Source organism: Triturus cristatus, chromosome 1_1 (genome assembly GCF_964204655.1).
Source record: "Triturus cristatus chromosome 1_1, aTriCri1.1, whole genome shotgun sequence".
In the NCBI taxonomy this organism is placed as follows: Eukaryota; Metazoa; Chordata; class Amphibia; order Caudata; family Salamandridae; genus Triturus; species Triturus cristatus.
Genome location: NC_140579.1, coordinates 978,107,255 through 978,131,058, shown reverse-complemented (window position 1 = coordinate 978,131,058; position 23,804 = coordinate 978,107,255). Strand labels below are relative to the sequence as shown.

General features: G+C 53.6%; 1 long non-coding RNA gene and 2 pseudogenes across 1 annotated transcript in view; 2 read left to right on the top strand and 1 right to left on the bottom strand.

Moving 5' to 3' along the window:
- Positions 1 to 23,804, bottom strand: part of LOC146871405 (uncharacterized) — a 160,507-nt gene that overhangs the window by 80,883 nt on the left and 55,820 nt on the right. The gene's annotated exons all lie outside the window — the stretch shown is intronic.
- On the top strand, positions 18,440 to 18,584 carry LOC146871407 (5.8S ribosomal RNA; annotated as a pseudogene).
- LOC146871406 (28S ribosomal RNA) lies at positions 19,016 to 21,182 on the top strand (annotated as a pseudogene).

Here is a 23,804-nt window from a genome sequence, read left to right as displayed (position 1 = left end):
TGGCAGAGGATAAATCTGACCTGTAGGAGCACTGCTAGCTCTTCCTGGGTGGCTGTTGCGTTATTAGTCCCTGAAGGCGGTAGGTTTGTGGACCGGGCGTTGCTTCTTTGGTGCCTGCGGCTGCAGGGGAGTAGCTCCTCTGCTCCAAGGGAGTTTCTTTGGTGATTGACAAAGCACTGGCAGCTCACTGGGGTTCTTGGGAGTCTCCACAGCAGCACAACGAGTTGGTTGCTCCACAATGGTTGGTTGCAGCAACAGGCTGGCATGGTTGGCACCAAGTCAGTCGCGCTCCTCAGTTCTCGGGTCAACAGTCTTATTCTTTGTACCCATCCTCTTTTTGCCTGTCGAAATCTAAAGACCTGGTATCAGGGGGGGGGGGGGGGGTCTCCTAAATACTCAATTTAGGGGCGTTAAGGAGAATGAGGGGTAGTAGCCAATGGGCTACTTACCCTTGGGGCACTACACCCCTTATATGACCACTTCCTTTGGAGAGTGGGCATCAGCCTATCCCAGAATTCCTAATTCCACCACACACAAGATGGTGGAATTCCTAATTTCGTGTTCACTTCAAGTTGGTCACCCTAGAGGTGTACCCAGCCAGGCAGTGCAACACGCCTCCTGCATAGCTAATTTTCCCGCCTGTCCTGGTGCCAGATGGGCCCAGGGCAGGGGGTACCATGTCACCTGTCTGGGGAAGCCTTAGGTCTCATATCAAAGGTGGCAGAGGCCTTTGAAGCCTCCAACCTTGATATGCTGATTTGCCAGCCTTTCTGGAGGAGGTGGTGATAACTCCTTTCTCCAGAGCAGGTATTGTTCCTGACCTACTGAAAGCGAGGGCTCTCACCCCTGGAGGTCAGAAACTTGTCTGTGGTGGCAGGCTCGGCTGGACTAGTCAGCCAACACACTAGAGTGCTGGTAGGTTTCAGGGGGTACTCCTAAGGTACCCTCAAGGTGCATGTATTAATAAATCCATCACTGGAATCAATGTGGGTTTATTATTACGAGGTGTTTGATACCAAACACCATAGGTGTCAGTGAAGCCCTTATGTAGCTGGGAAACGTTTTTTGACCAGTTCCCAGTACATACCTTAAGATGGCTTCCCTGTTCAGTTGTACTGTCACTAATTGAACTGGACAGCACAGCTCATGCAGATATGCCCTCACATTTAATTTAATGCATCCTGCCTTAGGACTTTAAGGCCCGCTGTGCGGGTGAATTACAAACATTACATGCAGGTTTAGATGACATGGCACACAATTGTGTCCATGTCGTGTATTCACTTTTTGGAGCCCCTGATCACACTGCCTGCAGTGGCAGTCTGTGTGAGTTTGGTGCTGGGTCCCTTATAGTGGCACAAGTTATGCTGCAGCTCTTAAGTACCCTTTTTGGTACCTATACCCTAGCTACCCGAGGTAACACTTGCTAAGGACTTGAAGGGGTGCTCAAGGCGTGGTCACTTGGGGATCAAGTAACCAGTTGTCTTGTCTTGGGAAATGAACAGTGTCTCAGGGGGCCTGGTTAGCAGGAACCCAGTGCACTTCAAAGTTGCATCAAATACCAGGCAAAAAGCGGGGTGGGGTAGTGCAGCAAAAACCCAGTTTCCTACAGTAGCTTATACAAGTGTGTCGACTTTGCGTGCAGAAGGGCCACCACTTAACTTCAAAGGAATGTGGAGATAAAATTAATCATCTTCCAAAGACAATCGAGTTCAAGGATTGTATCAAGAAACCGATTTTTCACTCTCATAAAAACCTCACCCACGAAAAGAGAGTTAGCTCACGTACAGGTGCAAGAAGCTGGCTCTGTATATACTATACCAAAGTAAGGTATAGTGTGCACAGAGTCCAGTGGGTACCTAGAGGCTTTATAGAGGCCAAAGTAGATAATACTAATACTCTCTTTCGTGGTATTGTGAGCGAGCAGTTAGTCTAATCAGAGGGCAGTGCTAAGTATGTGTTGTACACACACAGGCCAGAAATGATTAAACACACAATGACTAAATCCGAGACCAATGGTATGTAAAAATATTACTTTTGGTGTATTCATTTTATAGAATCAAATACACTTTGTTGCAGTAAAATTCGTTTTGCAATATCACTGTTTTTCAATGTACAAAGTGGAAACTGTGCTTTTTTCAGTCAGTACAATGTTATCCTATTGGGAGGAAATACAATCAGCAATATATAGGTAAGTAAACTATTTACGATATTGAGCTTTTCGATAAAGAATCTGTACTAGGTGAGGTTCAGGTAAGTGACCTCACTGCAACACCAGCGGCACAGGGGCAGCTGGGTGCAGAGGTCAAATTCGGGATCTGGGTGCAAATGTTATCCAATGGAGAAAGGGGGCAATCAAAGTGGTACTACTTACAGGTAAGTAGAACAGTTTGGTAACCCAGTCTTCGGGGGTCAAGGTAAGCTCAAGTGGGCGACAAGGCACAGGGATGTCGGGGTGCAGAGTGCCAACACAGCGTTGGGGGCCCAATACAAACAAATGGAGGCTCTTGAAGTCGGAAAAAGGCTCAGGCCAGGAGGCTGGACGAAAGATACCTACAGTGGTACAGGTAAGTTGGGGTGTGCTAGAGCGTCAGGACACTGGGTAGATCCCCCCCCCCCCCCCCCAAGCCGGTGGAGGGGGTGGGGGGGGTCGTCTTGCAAAGGCATCAATGTGGAGTCCTTTTTGGAACTGGTGGGCCACTTGGACTCAGGCCGTGGTCATCAGGTGCAGAGGTGGTCGGTTTTGCAGTTCCACTGGCAGAGCACTTAGTTTTTAAAGTTATTTTTCTTCTGGACAGGTCTACTGTCAACGGGAGATTAGTAGTCTTTTTACGAAGCAGGCAGTCCTCCCAGGGTTCTGGAGGTCGCTGGACTGCGCGACAAGTCTCTCTTTAGCAGGGTCTTTGAGGGATGCAGACAGGCCGGTAGGGCTGAGGCCAGGTCAGTTGACGTTTTCAGTCATCGCTGCTGCATGGCTCTTTGTCCTTCTTCATAGGTCATCAGTAATCTGAGGATTAAGGTTCAGTGGTGCCACTGAATAATTCAACTTAGGGGCACTACAGGGGTTAGAAGAAAGTAGTCAAGGGGCTACTTCCATTTAGGGTGCCTACACCCTTCGTATGTCCACACCTTGTGGGGAGGGGGCATACCCCTAACCCTCTTGGCTAGAATCTTCTAAAACAATGTGGAGGATTTGGAAAGCAGGGGTGTCACTCAGCTCAGTGCACCTGAGAGGGGACACACCTCTCCTGCTTACTAATTTTTCCGCCAACCTTGCTGCCAAACGTGGGGCTCAGTCGGGGGCGGGCATCACTACTAGCTGGAGAGGCCCTGGTCAGCATGACAAAGGATGGGAAGCCTTTGAGGCTCACCGCCTTTCAATGCTGTTCCTGCTTGGGGGTTGGTTTGAGGCACCCCACCCTGTGCAGGATTTGTTTCTAACCCACGAGAGCAAAAGGCTTCCACCTCAAGGAGTCCTAAACATGTCTAGAAGTGGCAGGCTGGTGCTGACCAGTCAGGCACACACTTGTGGGTTGGTATGTTTTCAGAGGGCGCCTCCGAGGTGCCTTTGAGTGCATTTATTAATGAATCCAGTACTGGCATCAGTGTGGGCTCATTAATCTGAGATGTTAGGTACCAAACACCTTGGAATTTGGTTAAGCCACCATGGAGCTGTGGAACTCGTAGCGACAAGCTCCTAGCCTATGTAATTAGTATAGCTTCACTGTGCTCTAATAATATCTAAGAATGGACTTAGACACTATAGGGGCATATCTGCTCATGCAGTTATGCCCTCACATGAGGTATAGTGCACCCTCAGAGCTTTAAGGCCTGCTGTAGGGGTGACTTACCAATGCCTCTTGCAGTGCTGGTAGGCCTGGCACACAGGGATGTGTGCCAGATCAAAAACAGGGATGTGTGCCAGGTCGACTCTTCACTTTTCTCTATACCAAAACATGAAGGTTGCAATGGCAGTGTGCATGTGTTTGGTGAGGGGGTCTCTTAAGGTGGGACAATACATGCTGCAGCGCTTAGAGACACTCTTGTCACAATGCCTTGATACCAGTGGTACCTTTTGCAAGAGACTTATATGTGGGCCAGAGGTGTGCCAATTGTGGAAACAAAGGTACAGTTTTGGGAAAGAACACAGGCACTGGGAACATGGTTAGCAGAAACCAGTGCACATTCAGTCAAAGATGCACGAGTCAGGCAAAAAGTGGGGGGTAACCATGGCCCAAGGGGGTACTTTCCAACACAGGTTGATTATCCTAACCAATAAAAAAAGCCCACAAAGAAACTCATGGAGTTCATATCTGAGAGGCTGCAGGAGAAGTACAATCAACAGTACGTGGAAGCAAACGGAGCAGTCTGAAGAATGACAAACACAGACAAGCAAGCGTACTTGAACTTTTATTTTATTGAGTTTATCAAAAAAGGAATACAAAGAAAACAAAGCCATCATAGTGTTAGTGACGTAAAGAATATAGCAGTCATGATCAATAAATTACATCAGATCAGTAATAACATTAAGTGGCCCACCTGTACCATGCATCGAAATGGTTACAGTGACAGTCCGTGGAGGGTGCATGACCAGGAAAGGGACAAGCAGGTGTACTTGAACAACCTTGCCAGCCAAGCAGAGGAGGCAGCCAGTATAGAAAAAAGGGGTAAGGTCTTCAAGATCACAAAGGTAGTCAGTGGTAAACCTTGTGCAACATACAACATCCCCATCATGGAAAAGCAAGGCAGACTACTCACAACAGAGAAAGAGCAGTAAGCACCCTAGGCTGAGCACTTCAAAGAAGTCTTGAACAGTTTGGTACCAATAAGTGAAGTGAGTATCTAAGAAGCAGAGACGAATTGGATGTCAACACAGCTCCTCCACAGAAAGAAGAAATAATCACTGCCATCCAATCTGTTAAGTACAGACAGGTTCCTGGCCAAGACAATCTGAATGCAGAAATGTTCAAGGCAGACAGACCCTGAAGAACAAGTAACTTACCTTCGGTAAGGATGTATCTGGTAGAGACACATTAGTTGTAGATTCCTTACCTTATAATTTACCCTAGGCGTCGGTCTGGATCTGGAGAATTTTCAACAGCAGTACCCTTGCCCATTGGTAGGTGGCGTCAGTCGGCTCCATCGTCTGCATCGCGGACGCCGAGATCCCCGCTGATCCCACACCCATACCCCAGTTCAGCATCCAGTTTTTTTTCAGCTCAGGATACACACCAGTTGCTCAGATAACACCGGCAAGGGACAGGGATTGTAGCCCACCCACAAGAGAAGAAGGCTCAAAAGCCCCCATAAGAACCATGGGTAGACGTAGCTCTGTCATCAAGATCCGAGTAGTATCCATATCCCAGGACACATACGTCTAACACAGATAACTTCAACATATGTATAATGCTGGGATTGTATCGATATATTATGATAGCTACGAGAGAAAGCAATTATGAATGTACATTTGAATGCCTAAACTATCTTTGTCTACCCATGTATGTAACTTGAAATTGGAACCATTTATGATGCTTTACTGTATCTAAAGTGTTAAAATTCAATAAAAAAAATATCTAAACAAAAAATCCTGGGCGCCGGGATGACATTGCAGGATCTATATAGATGCATCCATGTGCGCTGACGTCAATTCTTAACATGACTTTTCATGCCAGAAGCTCAGAGCTATGAAAGACACGGACCACTGTTGCATCAAAACTAGGGCCCCTTAGGGGAGTCTCTATCTTAGAAATCACTTTGCAGAGAGGATGGGTGGGGCGGTAAGGAATCCACAACTAATGTCTCCACCAGATACATTGCTACCAAAGAACCCACTGAAAATGTGTGGTGTTATCACTCTGGACGACATTTACAAAGTCAAAAAATATGTATATATATGCCCATGATGGTGTAATTTCCATATACTTGGAGAGGCAGAAGGAATAATCTCTTTTCAATATGAAGATGGTGCTTTACATAATTACCTGCTTTTCTCTTCATAACCATGTTAGGACTTGGTCATCTTTACAAGAAGGACCCTGGACGTCTACGAAATACGAGTGAACTTTAGCCATTATTTATTTAAGGTATATACCTTCACCTTTATATTACTAATGGATGGATCTATCTGGGTTCCCACTATTATATCACATTTTATAACCTACTTAATCTACCGGTCTTCTTTCTCTAGTTTCTTAGTTGACTATTAGAGTCACTTGTCACTGGGTTTATGTGGGTCTGCTCTTTCCAATCACTTAAACATGTCACAACACTGCGGTTTGAAACTTAAGTAAACTACCTATCTTCCACATTTCTTTTCCTGTTTCCGTAATACTATCTGTTTGTAAACATATATTTCTTTTTTTGGCATTATTTGCAGCCTTGAAAAAGTTACTTTGTAACGAAACACGTGTCGGCTGCCGATCCACCGCTCTACAGGAGGTTCACTGCACTGTGCCCTCCATCTTAGGAACACAATGTTACTGTAATTTTTACTTCCGGGCCAAATGTATCTATAATACTGCTGAATCTGTGTGTTTTACATACATTAAATTGAACAGCAAACTATACGTTGCTCATTGTCTAAATTGATTATCGTAAGAATACAACAACTTTCCATTAATTAATTTTTGAACAGGTCAGAGTGGAGAGGTTTATCTTTATGTTTGCCATCTACACTGGGTTCACACCTGAGGTAGTGGTGTGTATGTTCTCAACCTCGGGGGGCACCAATACTGTATGTTAATCTTCATTATATACAAAGAGTGATGTGCTACGATTAAAACTACCATCTGTGGATTATACCAGAAGGTAAGTTATTTGTTCATCTGATAGAGACAATAAGTTGTAGATTCCTTACATTAGAATAGATACCCCAGCAACACCAACCCAGAGGAGGGTCTGCAAACCAAGGTTATACCAGGAAGTCCTGGAGGACCGAATGGGCAACGTTCCCGTCCCTCCAAACTTGGCTGTCCAGGCAGTAGTGTCTGGTAAACATGTACAGGGATGCCCAAGTCGCTGCCTGACATATGAAGAACTGGAACTCTGCATGGTAATGCAATTGTTGCAGCTGTTGGTCTAGTAGAGTGAGCACGCAACCTCACAGGAGGTTCCTTTATTGCCAATGCATAGTATATTTTAAATACAAAGGACAACCCATCCAGAGATAGTCCGTTTTTGCACAGCCCAACCTTTTTTTGGTGCCCACATAGCCAATGAAGAGTTGATCATCCACCGGAAGTCTTTGGTACCATCAAGATAAAAAGACAACGCACGTTTGGGGTCCGGACGGTGCAGTCTCTCCTTTTCTTTGTAGGGATGTGGGGGTGGGTAATAGGTGGGCAGAGTGATGGATTGTCGCACATGAAAGGGCGTGACCACTTTAGGGAGGAAAAAAAGTCTGCGTACAAAGCACCATTTTAGCCGCATGGACAGACAGATAAGGGGGCTTGGAAGACACAGCCTGAAGCTCACTAATTGCCAGCAGAGGTGATGGCAATAAGGAAAGCAGTTATAAGACTGAGAAGTCTGAGAGAGCAATTATGAGGAGGCTCCAAAGAAGCACACTTTTATAAAGGTCAAAACCAGACTTAAATCCTATTGGGAGATGGAGGAAACAAGTGAGTAAGGCCCTTAAAGAACCGATTTACAATGGGAGACTTGAATAAGGACGGCTGATCTGGAAGTCTCAGAAAGGCAGAGTTAGCTGCAAGATAACCTTTAAGGCTGCCCAAGGCAGAGCCCTGCTGAGCCAAAGAAAGTATGTACAAGAGAAACTTTGAAAAAGAGGTGGAAAGGGGATCAACAGCCTTTGCTGTGCAGCATGCCACAAACTTGTTCCATCTACAGGTGTATACCGATTTAGTGGAGGGACACCTGGCTGCCAAGATGACATCACAGACTTCGATGAGGGTCAACAGCTGTCATTTGCCGACACTCAATCTCCACACAATGAGGTGGAGGCTGGACAGGTTCCAGTGAAGAACAGTACTCTGCTGTTGCAACAGAAGATCTTTCTGAAGGGGCTTTCGGATCGAAGGATCGATGGCCATGCTCAGAAGGTCAGAATACCAGACTCTTCATGCCCAATCTGAAGCCACAAGAATGACTTGAGCCCGGTTGTACCTGATCTTCTTGAGCACTCTGGTCAGAAATGGTACAGGGTGGAAAGGCGCAGAGGAGCCCGAAGCTCCATTCGCGACGAAAAGCGTTGCAGAGCGAGCGCCGCCTTAGAAACTCCAACGTGCAATACATTGCGTGTTCTCTTCGGAGGCGAACAAATCTAACCAAGGCTCTCCCCACTGCTGAAAAAGGCCTTGTACCACCTCTGGATGGAGGCCCATTCCTTATTGACCAGGCACCGACGGCAGAGTTTGTCCACTCTGGCCTTCAGATAACCCGCCAAGTGGTAAACCAGAGTTACGCCCTGGTGTTCCAGCCATGTTCAGAGACAGAGAGCCTCCTAACAAAGGGTCCACAACCCCACCCGCCCTGTTTGTTGCAGTACCACATTGCGGTGGTGTTATCCGTGAACACGTGCACCACATTCCCTTTGAGATAGGGAAGGAATGCCTTCACTGCCAGTCTGATCCCCCAGAAGGTTGATATGGAGACTGGACTCCGCATAGAGACCAGCCGTACTGGTAAATTGTGGAGACGTGACTTCCCCCAAACCCATGTTTTCACATAGAAGAGGTAAAAACTTGAAGGATTTACTAGTACACACTAGACCACCGAGGAACAACAACGAGATCCAACAGTCCTTTCTGACCCCCCCCTATCTGGCGACCATCCATGTGGGACGTGCAGTGTCTGCAACTTGACCACTAAAAGCAAAAAGATACAGTTCAATGACAATACCTCCTGGGAACAACGACGCTTCACCAACTGTAATACAAAAAATGTAATTCATATGATCACCTGCCTATGCCAACTGCACTACATTAGCATGACAACGAGGATGGTGAAAGTACGCATTGGTGAACATAGAAGCAATTTACGCTACGAGAGAGCCACAACTAAGATGTCTGCACATTTTATCGAGAAGAGACAGACAGTACAAGACTTGAAATGGACTGTCTTAAAACAAATCCCATCTGAATCCCAGCTGTTTGAAAAGGAGCAACATTGTTTCTTTCGCTTGAGGATGCATGTCAATGGACTGAACGATTAAATTCCATGGAGCCAATTCTCATAACTCCATCATTAAGAGACCTTTCCGCATCTAGATCCGTTTAGTAACATTCCTACAGTCTGGAGACTGCATAGAATCCAAATTTCTAATCAAATGACATTTTGCCTGGTTTTCATACCAATGGAACATTCTGACCATATTTGAACTTCCTAGTTACACTTAATGAGTAAATTGTGCTTCGCAAGAGAGAAAGCCTTTTTCCCTATAAGGTTATGACTAACACACATTTCGCGCATACACCGCTTAAATATCCAAAGGGCAGGGGCCATTTTTCTGAAGTTATCAGTATACTGTCAACTATAGTGAGCAAACATAACAGGCTTGATTGCCAATTACACGACTTAAAGGATAAAAAGACTATGAAATCCTCTGTCTGGTATATTTGATTGCATATGTAGCGATCGTTGGGTGGTTTGTAACCAAAAGTAACCCACCCACCCAGAATACACCACAAGAAGCCATGTGCCGCGGCCATTTGCAAAAGTCAGCAGCCCTTTCCCTTTTTTCTTCAAGGTGAGCAGTGCACGATGACAGAGACATAATACCAACCCGACTTTAGAAGTGGGGGCCTCTCTATCCCAGACACATCCTCTTGCAACAGGTATTTATGCTTAATACATGGCAGGAAGGATCGAGATTATGAATTCCTTTTTTCGTATAAATATAATCGTAAGAAATACCCCTTCCATGATCCACCAGAAATAGCCATGCATGGCGGCCATTTGTAAAAGTTAACAGCCCTGACAGCATTTGCACGAGGCAACAGGTACGCGCCACCCGCCAGACCGGCAAGTCACTTCCTGTATCTACGGAGCCACAGGCAGGGAATGCTGAGAGAGGGAGTAGCTTTGGTATAGTAAGTACGTATAGCCGCATTGCTCTGTACGAAACAGTAAGTGAAATGCTCCTTCATTTCTTTCCCAAATTATTTCTACTTTTAAACAAACACATTTTTCTCCAATAGATTGTGACTAGAAGCGTCCCTCCTCTCCTGTTAGGAGCTCATGAGGCATCTTAAAATCACATAAAAAGTACGACCTCCAGCTAAGTACTCTTATGAAACTTCGCTAGAACAACTAGCGCTTAACCATGACGGCATTATAGTGTGTGTGCTTTCTGTTACATGTTGTTTTGTCTTGTTTGTATATTTTTACTCACAGAATACAAAAGGCACTGTAGACAAAGTCACGCCAAAAGAAAAATATATTGAGTTTTTTCCACCAGACAATGATGTGGTTTGCATTATATAACATGTTGGTAAGTTAACCTATGATATTTTATGCATTATCATTCCAGATATGAACTTAAACAAGATCATATTAGGTGGTTCCTGAAGCAACATACCTAATGGGTATTGTATAAAATGATTTAGAAAATCACTATTAAGGCATTGAGTGATCACACCCACCTGTTCTTAGGAGTGATTAGAAGGGATCAACTCTATCTGGTCCTGACGAAGAAGCCGTGGGGCAGGCTTTGAAACATGTAGACCGGGAGCCTACACATACATTAACTTGTGCATCTCCCAACTACCCCTTTTTAACCATATCAGCCACTAGATCCAATAAAGTATATTTCTCTAGCGGCCTGGTAATTTTAACATTTACTCTTCACTAATCACTGACCCTTTCCACTCTTATTCTAGTTTTTATCATAGTCCCCCACCTCCCAAAAAGGCTCCCACGTCTCCATTGGTTGCAGCACGCCCCGTCCCTCAGCGGGGCGGTAAGAACCGGATGATGAAGCATGCCACCAAGGGGCATTTTGGTGGGTGAGGGTTATTTTAAGAAAGTAGGTCTTTTCCCTTAGGGGTCATTCCAGATAATCCCCATCTCTACACTCTAGTGGATTTTCTTTGATTAACTCGTATCATACAGGAGGCCAGGTCCACTTTATACCTCTCTGTCTCCTTTTGATCATTACTGGTGGGAGACGACAGTCTAGGGCGAGCTCGCCTTCAACAGCCAATCGTCAAATAGGGGAAGACTGGTACCCATTATCTGCGCAAATGAGCTCTGACCACCGCCATCACCTATGTGAACACCCAAGGGGCACTGGTAATGCCAAAGGGGAGCACTAAACTGAAAGTGCTTGTGGCTCACCGCAAGTAACATCCTGTGGGCAGGCAGGACAGGGATATTGAAGTAAGCGTCCTGCAAGTCCAGCGCTACCATCCAGTCTCCTGGGTCGAGGGCAGAAAGGACCTGGGCCAAAGTGAGCATCTTGAATTTCTACTTCCGGAGGAAGAAGTTGAGGGTCCAGAGTTCTAAGATAGGACTCTGGCCTTTGTTTTTCTTTAGCACCAGAAAGTAGCAGGAATAACAACCACGTCCTGCTTCTGGCACAGAGAGATGCAACTTCCTTGCGGAGAGGCGGCAAATGATCCTCTGACATACAGTCATAGGAGGTTGGCATGGCGGGAGGGGTAGTCTCGAAGGGGAGGGAATAGCCCCTTGAGACGACCTGCAGAACCCACCTGTCCAACGTGAAGGATGGCCAGTGGAGGTGGTGATGGTGAATCCTACCTCCGACTGGCCATTGGGGGAACCTGGAACTTCAGACTAGGAAAGTGTGGAGGTGGTGGGGAGAGGGGTCTGGCCACCCGCTGGCTCCTTGACACATGAGAACGGTGGGTCCCATGTACGCGGCCACTCAGAGGCTAGACAGCTTGCATGACTCTGTGGCTGGGCTGTACAGGACCTGGCTGAGCGCCCCTTCCGTAGCCACGAAAGGCAGACTGAGGTGCATGGGAGGTAGCCGTGAAGCTGAAGGATTCGGCCGTAATTCGAGAATCCTTGATTCGCTCAAGCGATGAGTCTGCCTTGTTGCCAGAAAGGTGAGTGCCAAAGGGCATGTTCATCAAAGTAGATTGGACATCTGCCGAGAAGACAGAAGTCCTCAACCAGTCGTAGTGTCGGGAGTACTATCCACTAGGCAACCGTTCTGCCCATTGAGTCGGTGGTGTCCAGGCCACAATTTAGCTTGGTCTCTCCCATCTGCAACTGCCTGGGAGAGACCAGCCCGGGCCTCCTCCAGGTGCAGAGGCACTACCTGCACAACCTTATCCCAGATGGTAAGGGAGTATCGGCCCAAGAGGCATGTGGTATCCACCGACCACAATGCCAAGCTGGAAGAAGAATACATACTCTTCCCAAGGCGGTCCAGCTTCTTGGATTCCCTATCTGGGGGTGCAGAAGGGAATGCACACTTTGAAGAGGGGGCTTGGACAACCAAGCTCTCAGAGGAGGGATGTTGTGTGAGGAATGCTGGGTCCCCTATCCACAGAAGCACCTGTGCTGGGACCAAGTGCCCAGAAGGACATCGGTGAGGGCTTCATAGAAGGGCAAAAGGGGTTCTGAATTTGTAGCCGCAGGCTGAAGCACCTGTCAGGAGGTTAATCCTGACTGCCACCAAAGGCAGCTCAAGGCGAAGGACCTCGGCTGCCCTTCTCACCACCACGGCATAAGAAGCTCCCTCCTCCGTAGCCAGAGTAGGGGGGAGAAAGCAAGCCACTATCAGGGGAGGTGTCCAAACCACTGGCCTCACCCAGGTCCGTCCGCCAGTCCATAGATTCTTCAAGCGGGTCAATTAAAAGATCCAGCTACTCTCCCAGTTCTCTTCCCGACCTCCTGGCACAAAATCCACACCAGGTATGAACACGGACAAAAGTCCTTCCGGCGTCAGAATCTACGTGGAGCGATGTCTGTCCAGACCAGTTTCCACATCAGGGATGAGGATAGGGTCGACACCGACCAAGGGCACTGTCGATGTCGAGGAAGGTCGAGTAAGATCGACTGGCATCGGTCTGGATCCGAGAACGGCTCAACAGGGGCCCTACTGAGTCAGGGCCAAAGCCGCCCTTGTGGAAGGCCTAGAGCCCCCAACCGACTGAGGGGCTTTAAGGCGCACCAGAAGAGCTGGGCTATCCAAAAATGAGGTAGAGGGCCTCATAGAACTTTTGAATTTGGGCAGGAGACACCCTGGCTCCCGGAAAAGCAGAGGCGCGCTGATTTGTCCCAGAAGGAAGCTTCAGTGACGGTACTTCCAAGCAGTGATGCTCAGAGTCCCACGTCGCGCCAGCCGACTGATGGGGTGAAGTCAAAAGACGCCTGTGCTTTTTCAACTTCGTGCTTACCTGACGTACCCAACGACTTGGAATGCGGCGACGAGTGCGGGCTCTGCGACCATTCTCAGGAACTTCCTCTCAAACGAAAATGGGAGAGACGCAGATCGGAGCGCCGGACCTCCAAGATCTTTTAGGACCACTCCTGCAAAGCCTTCGGATTCATGGCCCAGCACTTGGAGCACGACTTTGGGTCATGTTCGAGCACCAGCCACCAGAGGCACACGAGGTGTGGATCCGTCACGGACATCATCCAGTGGCAGGAGCCTCAGTGCTTGAAACGGGTCCTACGCTGGGACACCCTCGACACACCAGGAGTCCAAGGCTCGAAAAAGAAGCCGACAAAAAGTCGAAAGAGACCAGCCAAAAAATGTCTAAGGGGTAGCTCTCTCTGGATATGTGCTGATGCGGACGCCCACGATGGACGCAGAGCTGACCAATGCCACCTATCGACGTGATGGGGTACTGCTGTTCCAGACTGATGCCTGGAGAAATTCTAAGCTAAGGGATCTACAACTAATAGACTATCAGATACATCAGCCAGGATCCTCCAGACACTCAGTTTATTTGGGGGATTAGTTAATTAAAACCATTGCACCAAAAATAATAAAACAAAATTAATTTGGTAAAAACATTAAAGAGCTAGAAAAAGCTGATGCAAAATAGAGCTGACTCTAGTGTCCATTACGCTGACCATAAAAACAATAAAATACAGAGAGGCTGATTATTACGAATTTAGTTCTAAAATGTCACCTCATGGGAGCTCCAGACCCGATTAATATTTTGGCCGGCTGACAGACCATGGGACAGCTGCCCCACATTCGGAGGCGGTTAATCCACTTAAATTGCATAATGTGCCAGTGCTTGACTGTGCTAGAATTTGCAATGAAGTGGCAATTCAAGTGAAGCCTTGTGCAGAGGGGGTCAAGGTAGACCACGGAATCTTTCGGAAGCAGTTAACCCACTTAAAGTACGTAATATGCCAGTGCTTGACTGTGCTAAAGTTGGCAGTAAAGTGGCAGTGCAAGCAAAGTCAGCCTTTGTGCGTTACTATTAAGGCTGGGCAGAATTGGCGCATTACGCCTCTACGTGTATTTATGGGAAAAAATGTGCAGAAAACAAGCGCACGTCCTGAGGGTCTGTGTGCCCGGGACAGGGGTCCCTCATGCCCGGGCAGGCTCCCGGATCTCTCTAGCCTGGCTGGGTTGAGAAGCAGGGACCGGCCCGGGGACTGGGTTTTGGTCGGGGCCTGGAGTGTGGGAGCCCCCGTCCTGACAGCTGCCAAGTGTCCATATGCCCGGGACATGGCTCCCTGGTGCAGAGCCCCAGAGCCCTGCAAAGGCAGGCGGGAGCACTACCGCTTGGGCTCGGTGCGAGCAGATGAGCGTCCTTTCGGTCCTGGCCATCTGGTCGCACCTTTCCCCTCGGCCATCTAGTCGCACGCAATGCTTTCCAATGGGGCGACCAGATGGCAGGCCTGCCCTGGAATTCCCGATGGGGGCTCATTTGCCTCCCTGATCCAAGCCAGGGCTCCAGGAGGTCGGGCACATCCGGGCCTAGGGTCCCCTAAGTCTCTCGGTGCGCAAGGGTTCCCAGAAAGAGGGGTAGCCTTCCTCTGGATTACTAGGGGCAGGGTATGCCGGGACACCCCTCCCGGGTTGGCAGATCTCAGCCGGGGACCAGATGGGCTGGGCCCGGACAACATCTCCCCACCCTCCGGGGCTCCCTCCGATTGGCCCGCGGCGTGGCAAAGTGCCCAGGACGGGCTCCATGGGTCCCGGGCAGTTCTCCCTCGGGCGTCCGGGCCAGAGAGCTCCTGTGGTCCTCCCCGTGCCTGAGGCCCAGCCAGGGTTCCTGAGCCCTCCGGGACGCGGAGCCCCTGAGCCCTGTGTGGGCAGGTGGGAGCTCTACCACGAAGGCTCAGGCGGGCAGATTGGAGTCCTTTCGGTCCCGGCCATCTGGTCAGACATTTCCCCTCTGCCATCTGGTCGCACAAAATGCTTTCCAATGGGGCGACCAGATGGCCTGGAAGTCCCGATGAGGGCTCATTTGCCTCCCGGATCCCAGCCAGGGCTCCAGGTGGTCAGGCACGTTCGCGCCCAGGGTCCCCCGAGTCTCGCTGTGCACACGGGTTCCCAGAAAGAGGGGTAGCTTTCCTCCAGATTAGTAGGAGCAGGGTTTGCCAGAACACCCCTCCCGGGCTGGCGGTTCTTTACCGGGGACCAGATGGGCTCTGCCCGAACAACACCCCCCCCCCCCTCCGTCCAGGGGCTCCCTCCTCCAGCCCACGGCGTGGCAAAATGCTCGGGACGGGCTCCATGGGTCCCGGCCAGTCCTCCCATGGGTGTCCGGGCCAGAGAGCTCCGGTGGGCCTCTCCATGCCTAAGGCCCAGCCGGGGGCTCCGAGCCCATGGGAAGCGCATCCCCAAGGCGAAGGCTCGGTGCGGGCAGATGGGAGTCCTTTCGGTACCAGCCATCAGGTCGCACGCCATGCTTTCCAATGGGACGACCAGATGGCCGGGTCGCCCTGGAAGTCCTGATGGGGGTGGGGGTGGGGGGGGCCTCATTCGCCTCCCTGATCCCAGCCAGGGCTCCAGGAGATGGGGCACATCTGGGCCTAGGGTCCCCTGAGTCTCTCGGTGCGCACTGGTTCCCAGAAAGAGGGTTAGCCTTCCTCCGGATTACTAGGGACAGTGTACTCTGGGACCCCTCTCGGCCTAGCGGTCCTCAGCAGGCAGCTGGACGGGCCAGGACGCCGCCCCTGCCCTGGGTCTGTCCCTGGGCCTGCCGCGTGGCAGGCTGCCCCGGATGGGGTCCCGCGGGCCTCCGCCTGCTCGGTTCAGGGGCTCCCAGGGGCCCCGGGGAGGGCAGCCTCCCCACCCTGGGCTCTGTCCTCAGTCCTGCCGCGTGGCAGGGTACCCGGGACGGGGTCCCACGGGCCCAGGGAGGCTTCCCCTTCATGCCCGGGAGCCCTGGGTGGGTCCACGGACCCCGCCGGCCCCCCGGGTTGGGTGCTCCAGCCCTGGGCTCGGTCATCCGGCCTGCCGGACCGCCAAAGGTCTGGGACGGGGTTCCGTCGTGCACGGGAAGCCTCCCCCTGCTCAGCTGGGGTCAGCGGCTCCCAGGGGCCCCGGGGAGGGTGGCCTCCCCACCCCGGGCTCTGTCCTCGGTCCTCCCACATGGCAGGGTGCCAGGGACGGAGTCCCGCAGGCCCGAGGAGGCGTCCCCGTCACCTCTGGGCCCGGAGGCCCTGGGTGAGTCCCAGGACCCAGTTGGGTGCTCCAGCCCTGGGCCCCGTCCCCCGGCCTGCTGCCCCGCCAAAGGCCCAGGACGGGGTTCCGTTGTGCCTGGGGAGCCTCCCCTTGCTTGGCTAGGTTCAGGAGCTCTGGCCGGGCCCCCTGAGGGCCCCAGGGAGGGTGGCCTCCCCACCCCAGGCTGTGTCCTCAGTCCCCGGGATGGGGTCCCGTGGAGGCTTCCCCTGTGCCTCTGGGTCCGGGAGCCCCGGCTGGGTCCTAGGGCCCCGGGTCGGGTGCTCCGGCCCTTGGCCCCGTCCCCTGGCCTGCCGCTCTGCCAAAGGCCCAGGACGGAGGTCAGTCGTTCCCATGCAGGCCTCCCCTGCTTCCCAAAGGGTCCATGGGCCCCGGGTCGGAGGGCCCATTGGGTCCCCCTCGCAGTCTCCATGGCTGGGGTCCCGGGCCTCCGGCCCCCCAGGCCCCGGGCGACCACTCACTCTTTAGTTGGGGCACAAAGCGACCAGATGGGTTCCCTTTCGAGCCCGGCCATCTGGTCGCACGCAATGCTTTCCAATGGGTGACCAGATGGCAGTGCTGCCCTGGAAGTCTAGATGAGGGTTCATTTGCCTCCCCGATCCCAGTGAGGGCTCCAGGAGGTCGGAACATTTGCGCCTCGGGTCCCCTCTGTCACCTTGTGTGCACGGATTACAAGAAAGGGGGGTAATTCACCTCCGGATTAGTAGGGAGAGGGTCAGTCAGACATCCGTGTGGATTCTGAGACAGGGGAAGAGGCAGCATTCGGGCCTGCCCGCTAGGGCCTCCAAGGAGCCCGGGTCCATACCTGCCTCTCAGCTCGAAGGTGCGGTGATGCTGAGACGGGGTAAGGCAGCACCCGGGCCTGCCCCACCGGGGCCACCCGGGGCCCGGGTACACCCTTGAATCTCTCCGCCCCTTCCCGATGTTCGTTTTTCTCAGACCTTCGTGAGGTCCGGCGATGCCGAGACGGGGGAAGGCAGCTCCCAGGCCCGCCCGCGTCTCCAGGGGCCCGGGTATGCACCTGCCTCTCAGCCCCTTCCCGATGGTCCTTTTTCTCAGTCTGCTCAGTCAGACCTCCGTGAGGTCCGGCAATGACGAGACGGGGGAAGGCAGTACCAGGGCCCGCCTGCCGGGGCCCCCAGGGGCCCGGGTACCCACCTGCCTCTCAGCCCCTTCCCGATGGTAGTTTTTTTCTGCAAGCCTGCTTGCCCCGGGAGCAGGCAGGGACGTTAAGCCAGCATACCCCCCTGCGCAGGGCGACCTGCCAGGGGATGCCCCAGCTGTACTCTGATCAATTGGGCACTCTAGGTCCGTTTAGGGATGGACTGTGGCCAGCCTCGGCTGTTTCAAGCAAGGAGCTTCCCCCCCGCATGGTCCTTCGCCCCGGCAGCCCATGCCCCCCAGTGGTCTGACCCGAGCGTAAGGGGTCGGGTGGCGGCCGGCCCTCGGATGCTGCTGACCAGAGGGTTTGTAGGCCCTGTGCGCCACGCTATCACCCCTCTCCGCCCAGCACATTTCCACAGCAGCTCGGAACGACCGTTCCAGGGGGTGCCGCTGCCAGGCTCTGGCACTCCTGCGTCTCGCCCAGCCTGCGCCTCGGCCCACCTCTCCCTTTCGGGGGGAGACGGCTGGACCTGCCTGTGCCCATGTGACCGCACCTCTCCACCCCTCCAGCAAGCCCTCCCCCCCAGGCAGGTGGGTGCCTTCCCCCAGCAGGCTCCCAAAGGGAGGGGTGCGTGAAGGTAATGTTTTAGCCTTGAATGGGGCGCCCGGGACGTCTCGCCACGTGTGCGGCGGACGGACGCCGCCTACCTCCTGCGCCCGCAGGTGGGCAAACGTTTTCGAAAAGTTGCCTTTGACTCTTGGCGGTGGATCACTTGGCTCGTGCAAAGAACGCAGCTAGCTGCGAGAATTAGTGTGAATTGCAAGACACATTGATCGACACTTCGAACGCACCTTGCCACCCCGGGTTCCTCCCGGGGCTATTCCTGTCTGAGGGTCGCTCGATTGTCAATCGCCACAGGGCTTCCCCAGGACGCGGCTGGGGCCATCGCAGGGTTAGCTCGGCTTCCCTTCATCCCCCCACAATGTCAGACCCCATGATCGCCCGTGGCAGGTTCCCTCACCGGGTGCTGCTGCGGAGGTATGCCGCCGGCATGCCTAGCCCCGAGAAGGGGTCTGGTGACCGGTCCGCCCTGGGGCGCCTGGCTGCGTGGCTGTCTGTGGGTTCCCACCAGCTGCATGCGCCTTGGGCGCCCACCTTCATGGCCGGCTTCCCGGTGAGGGAGAAACCCCTCCAGATCCGATTTGGTCAAAGAGGCCGTGCGCTGCCAGGACGCCAGGCCCCTGCTCTGACAGGGAGCTGGCCTTCCCGGCTCCCCCTTAATGCTCCGACGTTCTCTTCAGACTACGACCTCAGATCAGACATGGCGACCCACTGAATTTAAGCATATTACTAAGCGGAGGAAAAGAAACTAACCAGGATTCCCCCAGTAACGGCGAGTGAAGAGGTTAGAGCCCAGGGCCGAATCCCCACCTGGCGGCGGGCGCGGAAAATGTGGCGTACAGAAGACAGACTCCCCGGTGTCGCTCAGGGGGCTCAAGTCCTTCTGATCGAGGCTCATCCCGCGGACGGTGTTAAACCGGTAGCGTCACCCGGCGCGCTGGGATCGGGTCGTCTCGGAGTCGGGTTGCTTGGGAACGCAGCCCAAAGCGGGTGGTAAACTCCATCTAAGGCTAAATACGGGCGTGAGACCGATAGCCAAAAAGTACCGTAAGGGAAAGTTGAAAAGAACTGTGAAGAGAGAGTTCAAGAGGGTGTGAAACAGTCGAGAGGTAAACGGGTGGGGTCTGTGCAGTCTGCCCGGAGCATTCAACACGGCGGGAAAGGTCAGTGACCCAGGAGTTCCGGGTCCCCTCTGCTAGACCAGCACCCGAGCCTTACCCGGCCCCCGCAGGGTGCATTTTCTCCGCGGCGGTGTGCCGTGACCGGCTCCGGGTCGACTGGGAAAGCTTCGGGGTGGCAGGTGGCCCTCTGCTCTGGCGGAGGGCGTTACCGCCCCCCTGGCAGCAGCTTTGCCATGTCCGCAGGGCCGAGGGATATTCGACCACCTCCGCACCCTGCCCCGGGCATTCGTTCCCAGCCGCCCCTCGGGGCGCGCTGGGGTGGTTGAAGGGGGGATGGGGCCCCCTGCTCCCGGCGCGACTGTCGACTGGGACGGACTGTTCTCAGTGCGCCCGACCGCGTCGCCGGGCAGGGAGGTCCACGTTGGGTGCCAGGGGTCTGCGGCGATGTCGGTTACCCACTCGACCCGTCTTGAAACATGGACAAAGGAGTCTAACACGTGCGCGAGCCGGAGGGGAGAGCGAAACCCTGTGGCGCAATGAAGGTAAAGGCCGGCACGCGCCGGCTGAGGTGGGAACCTGCCACACTACCAGCGGTGGGCACACCACCGGCCTGTCTCGCCCGCTCGTGATAGGACCTGAAAGATGGTGAACTATGCCTAGGCAGGGCGAAGCCAGAGGAAACTCTGGTGGAGGTCTGTAGTGGTCTGGACGTGCAAATCGGTCGTCTGACCTGGGTATAGGGGCGAAAGACTAATCGAACCATCTAGTAGCTGGTTCCCTCTGAAATTTCCCTCAGTATAGCTGGCGCTCGGAGCCCCCAGTTTTATTTGGTAAAGCGAATGATTAGAGGTCTTGGGGCCGAAACGATCTCAACCTATTCTCAAACTTTAAATGGGTAAGAAGCCCGTCTCACTGGCGTGGAGCTGGGCATGGAATGCGAGTGCCTAGTGGGCTACTTTTGGTAAGCAGAACTGGCGCTGCGGGATGAACAGAACGCCGGGTTAAGGCGCCCGATGCAGACGCTCATCAGACCCCAGAAAAGTTGTAGGTTGATATAGAAAGCAGGACAGTGGCCATGGAAGTCGGAATCCGCTAAGGAGTGTGTAACAACTCACCTGCTGAATCAACTAGCTCTGAAAATGGATGGCGCTGGAGCATCAGGCCCATACCCGGCCGGCGCTGAGAGCCGCAGGGGCTAAGCCGCGACGAGTAGGAGGGCCGCTGCGGTGCACATTGAAGCCCGGGCGAGGGCCCAGGTGGAGCCGCCGCAGGTGCAGATCTTGTTGGTAGTAGCAAATATTCAAACGAGAACTTTGAAGGCCGAAGTGGAGAAGGGTTCCATGTGAACAGCTGTTGAACATGGGTCAGTCGGTCCTAAGAGATGGGTGAGCGCCGTTCGGAAGGGACGGGCGATGGCCTCCGTTGCCTTCAGCCGATTGAAAGGGAGTCTGGTTCAGATCCCCGAACCCGGAGTGGCGGAGACAGGCGCCCTCACTGCATCCAGTGTGGTAACGTAAACGATCCTGGAGAAGCAGACGGGAGCCCAAGGGAGAGTTCTCTTTTCTTTGTGAAGGGCAGAGCGCCCTGGATTGGGTTCGGCCAGAGAGGGGCCCGAGCCTTGGAAAATGTTGCGGTTCTGGCGGCATCTGGTGAGCTCTCGCTGGTCCTTGAAAATCCGGGGGAGATGGGATAAATCTCGTGCCGGGCCGTACTCATATCCGCAGCAGGTCTCCAAGGTGAACAGCCTCTGGCATGTTGGAACAATGTAGGTAAGGGAAGTCGGCAAGTCAGATCCGTAACTTCGGGATAAGGATTGGCTCTAAGGGCTGGGTCGGTTGGGCTGGGGCGCACGCCGCGGCTGGACGAGGCGCCTCCCTCCGGGGCGGCGGCGACTCTGGACACGAGCTGGGCCCTTCCTGTGGATGGCCCCAGCTGCAGTGGTCACCTCTCTCCGTGCCCCCTCGCCGGGCCGGCAGGAGGGACATGGAGGGAAAAACGCGGGCCTGTGGGAGGCCGCCTCCACCACGTGCCTTCTGGCATGGGGGCCTCCCCCTCCCGTCCCTGACCCACCGGGGTGCGGGGACGGGGGCCACCATCCCTCGTGGGTCGGCAGGGTGACCAGAAAGCCTGGGCCAGCCGGGCCTCCCCTTCCCGTTGCTCCCACGCAAGTCGGGCAGGGAGATGAGGAGCAGCCCCGGGGAAGGAGCCTCCTGAGTGGCTGTCTTGGAGCGTCTGGCCACCCTTGCCGTCGCCAGACTTCAAGGGCGACAGGGTACTGCAACTGCAAGGGCGACAGGGTACTGCACCCTCCCAGGCCACCTGGGGGCTGGGACGTCCCGGGCCATCTGGTCGCCTGACTGCGCGACCAGATGGCCCTGCGGGCCATTTGACCAGGTGGCTGGCCTGCCGGCCGGCCAACCTCCAACTTTTGTCCTTATCCAGAGCTCTGTAGGGGGGGCTTAATAGATGAGAAAAATGGGCTCTCCAGGCAGAGGCCGTGGCCTGTGCTTAACCCCCTTGGTTCCAGCCAAGGATCCAGGTGTTGAGGACAGGGGGTCCACCAGGGCCCGGGGAGGCTCTCCCCATCCTGGCTAGGGTTCGGAAGCTGGGACCGGGCCCAGGGCTCGTGCTCTGACCCAGGGTCCCAGAGTGCGGGAGCCACTTGTCCAGCAAGCCAGCCGAGGGTCCGGGCGCTGGGGACGGGGGTCCACCAGGGCCCGGGGAGTCTCTCCCCTGCCTGGCTAGGGTTCGGAAGCTGGGACCAGGCCTGGGGCTTGTGCTCTGTCTGGCGGGCCCCGGGAGCCCCCTGTCCTGCAAGCCAGCCGAGGGTCTAGGCACTGGGGATGGGGGGTCAACCGGGGGCCCGCGGATGCTCTCCCCAGCCTGGCTAGGGTTCGGGAACTGGGCCCGGGGCTCGAGCTCCGTCTGGCAGGCCCCGGGGTGCGGGAGCCCCCCGTCCTGCAAGCCAGCCATGGGTTGGGGCGCTGGGGAAGGGGGTCCACCAGTGCCCGGGGAGGCTCCCCCTGGCCTGGCTAGGGTTCGGAAGCTGGGACCGGGCCCAGGGCTCATGCTCCGTCACAGGGTCCCAGAGTGCGGGAGCCACTTGTCCAGCAAGCTAGCCGAGGGTCCGGGCGCTGAGGACAGGGGTCCACCGGGGCCCAGGGAGGCTCTCCCTGGCCTGGCTAGGGTTCAGAAGCTGGGACTGGGCCCAGGGCTCGGGCTCTGTCCGGCATGCCCCAGGGTGCGGGAGCCCCCCGTCCTACAGGCCAGCCGAGGGTCCGGGCACTGGGGACGGGGGTCCACCGGGGCCTGGGGAGGCTCTCCCCAGCCTGGCTGCTTTCAGAAGCAGGGACCGGGCCGGGGAGCGGGGGTGGCTGGCCAGCGGAGTTTCTGCCCACCCTTAATTACAGTCTGTTAGATGGTTCATTTTCAGTGTGAGTCTTGTCAGGTATTTCACCAGTCTGCAGTTTAGTCGATTGTCTGAGGGATTGAAACACACTATGACAGCCTGCCTACATCGATGAAAACCCTTAGCGTTAAATTCTGCATTTAAGATGGCTATCCTGACCTCCAAAATTGATTCACATATGCGGATTTGTTGTACCATGGTTTCTGGGGATTGTCAGCAAAGTCGGAAGGCCTGTGATGGTAAACAGTCCAGATGATATTTCAGAAAAGATCTTTTGGTCTGGGCTTTGATACCTGCTCCCAAGTATGGTTGAGGTGCTAGGTTTCCATAGGGTGATGCGTGGAGAAAACCTTTCTGCCAGTCATTGAAGAGGTGCTCCTAATTCTTCTGTTTACAGTAGCCTTGACTAGGGAGTAGCTGATTGTGTCCCATTCTTGGTTTAAAACAAGGGATGTTAAGGAAGAGACGAGATAACTCCTAGCCGGTGAGTAGCCTCTCTTGCTTTTATTCCCAAAGATGATAATTCAGCCTTCAATAGTCAGCATTCTTTAGTTTGTGACAGACTTTGGTGAATGCTCCATGCCTCCCCAGACTTTGTTTAGTACGACCAAATTCTAATTGCAGTTGGACTGGAGACAAGTGGCATGGTGGTAAAGAAACAACTTAAAGAGCCTGACGATGAGTTGGTCAGAGTGACAAGTGTCTCTGCCTTTCAATGCTTCACTGCCATAAGCTATAGTTGGTACCAATTTGGTCTGTATTCCCTCCAATAAAGGTGTGTATGTCGATGTTGCAATTGTAGTCTTTAAGCATTGGATGGCTGCAGTGAGGGGAATTAGCTTGCGGCCACCTGAGCGCCATGTGTTGCTTAAAAGAGCCTTGTCTATCAAATAGCATACACAGGTAGTTGTATTGTGATACAACCTCAATTGTCCCATCACGCAGATTCCACTAATGAAAGCACAG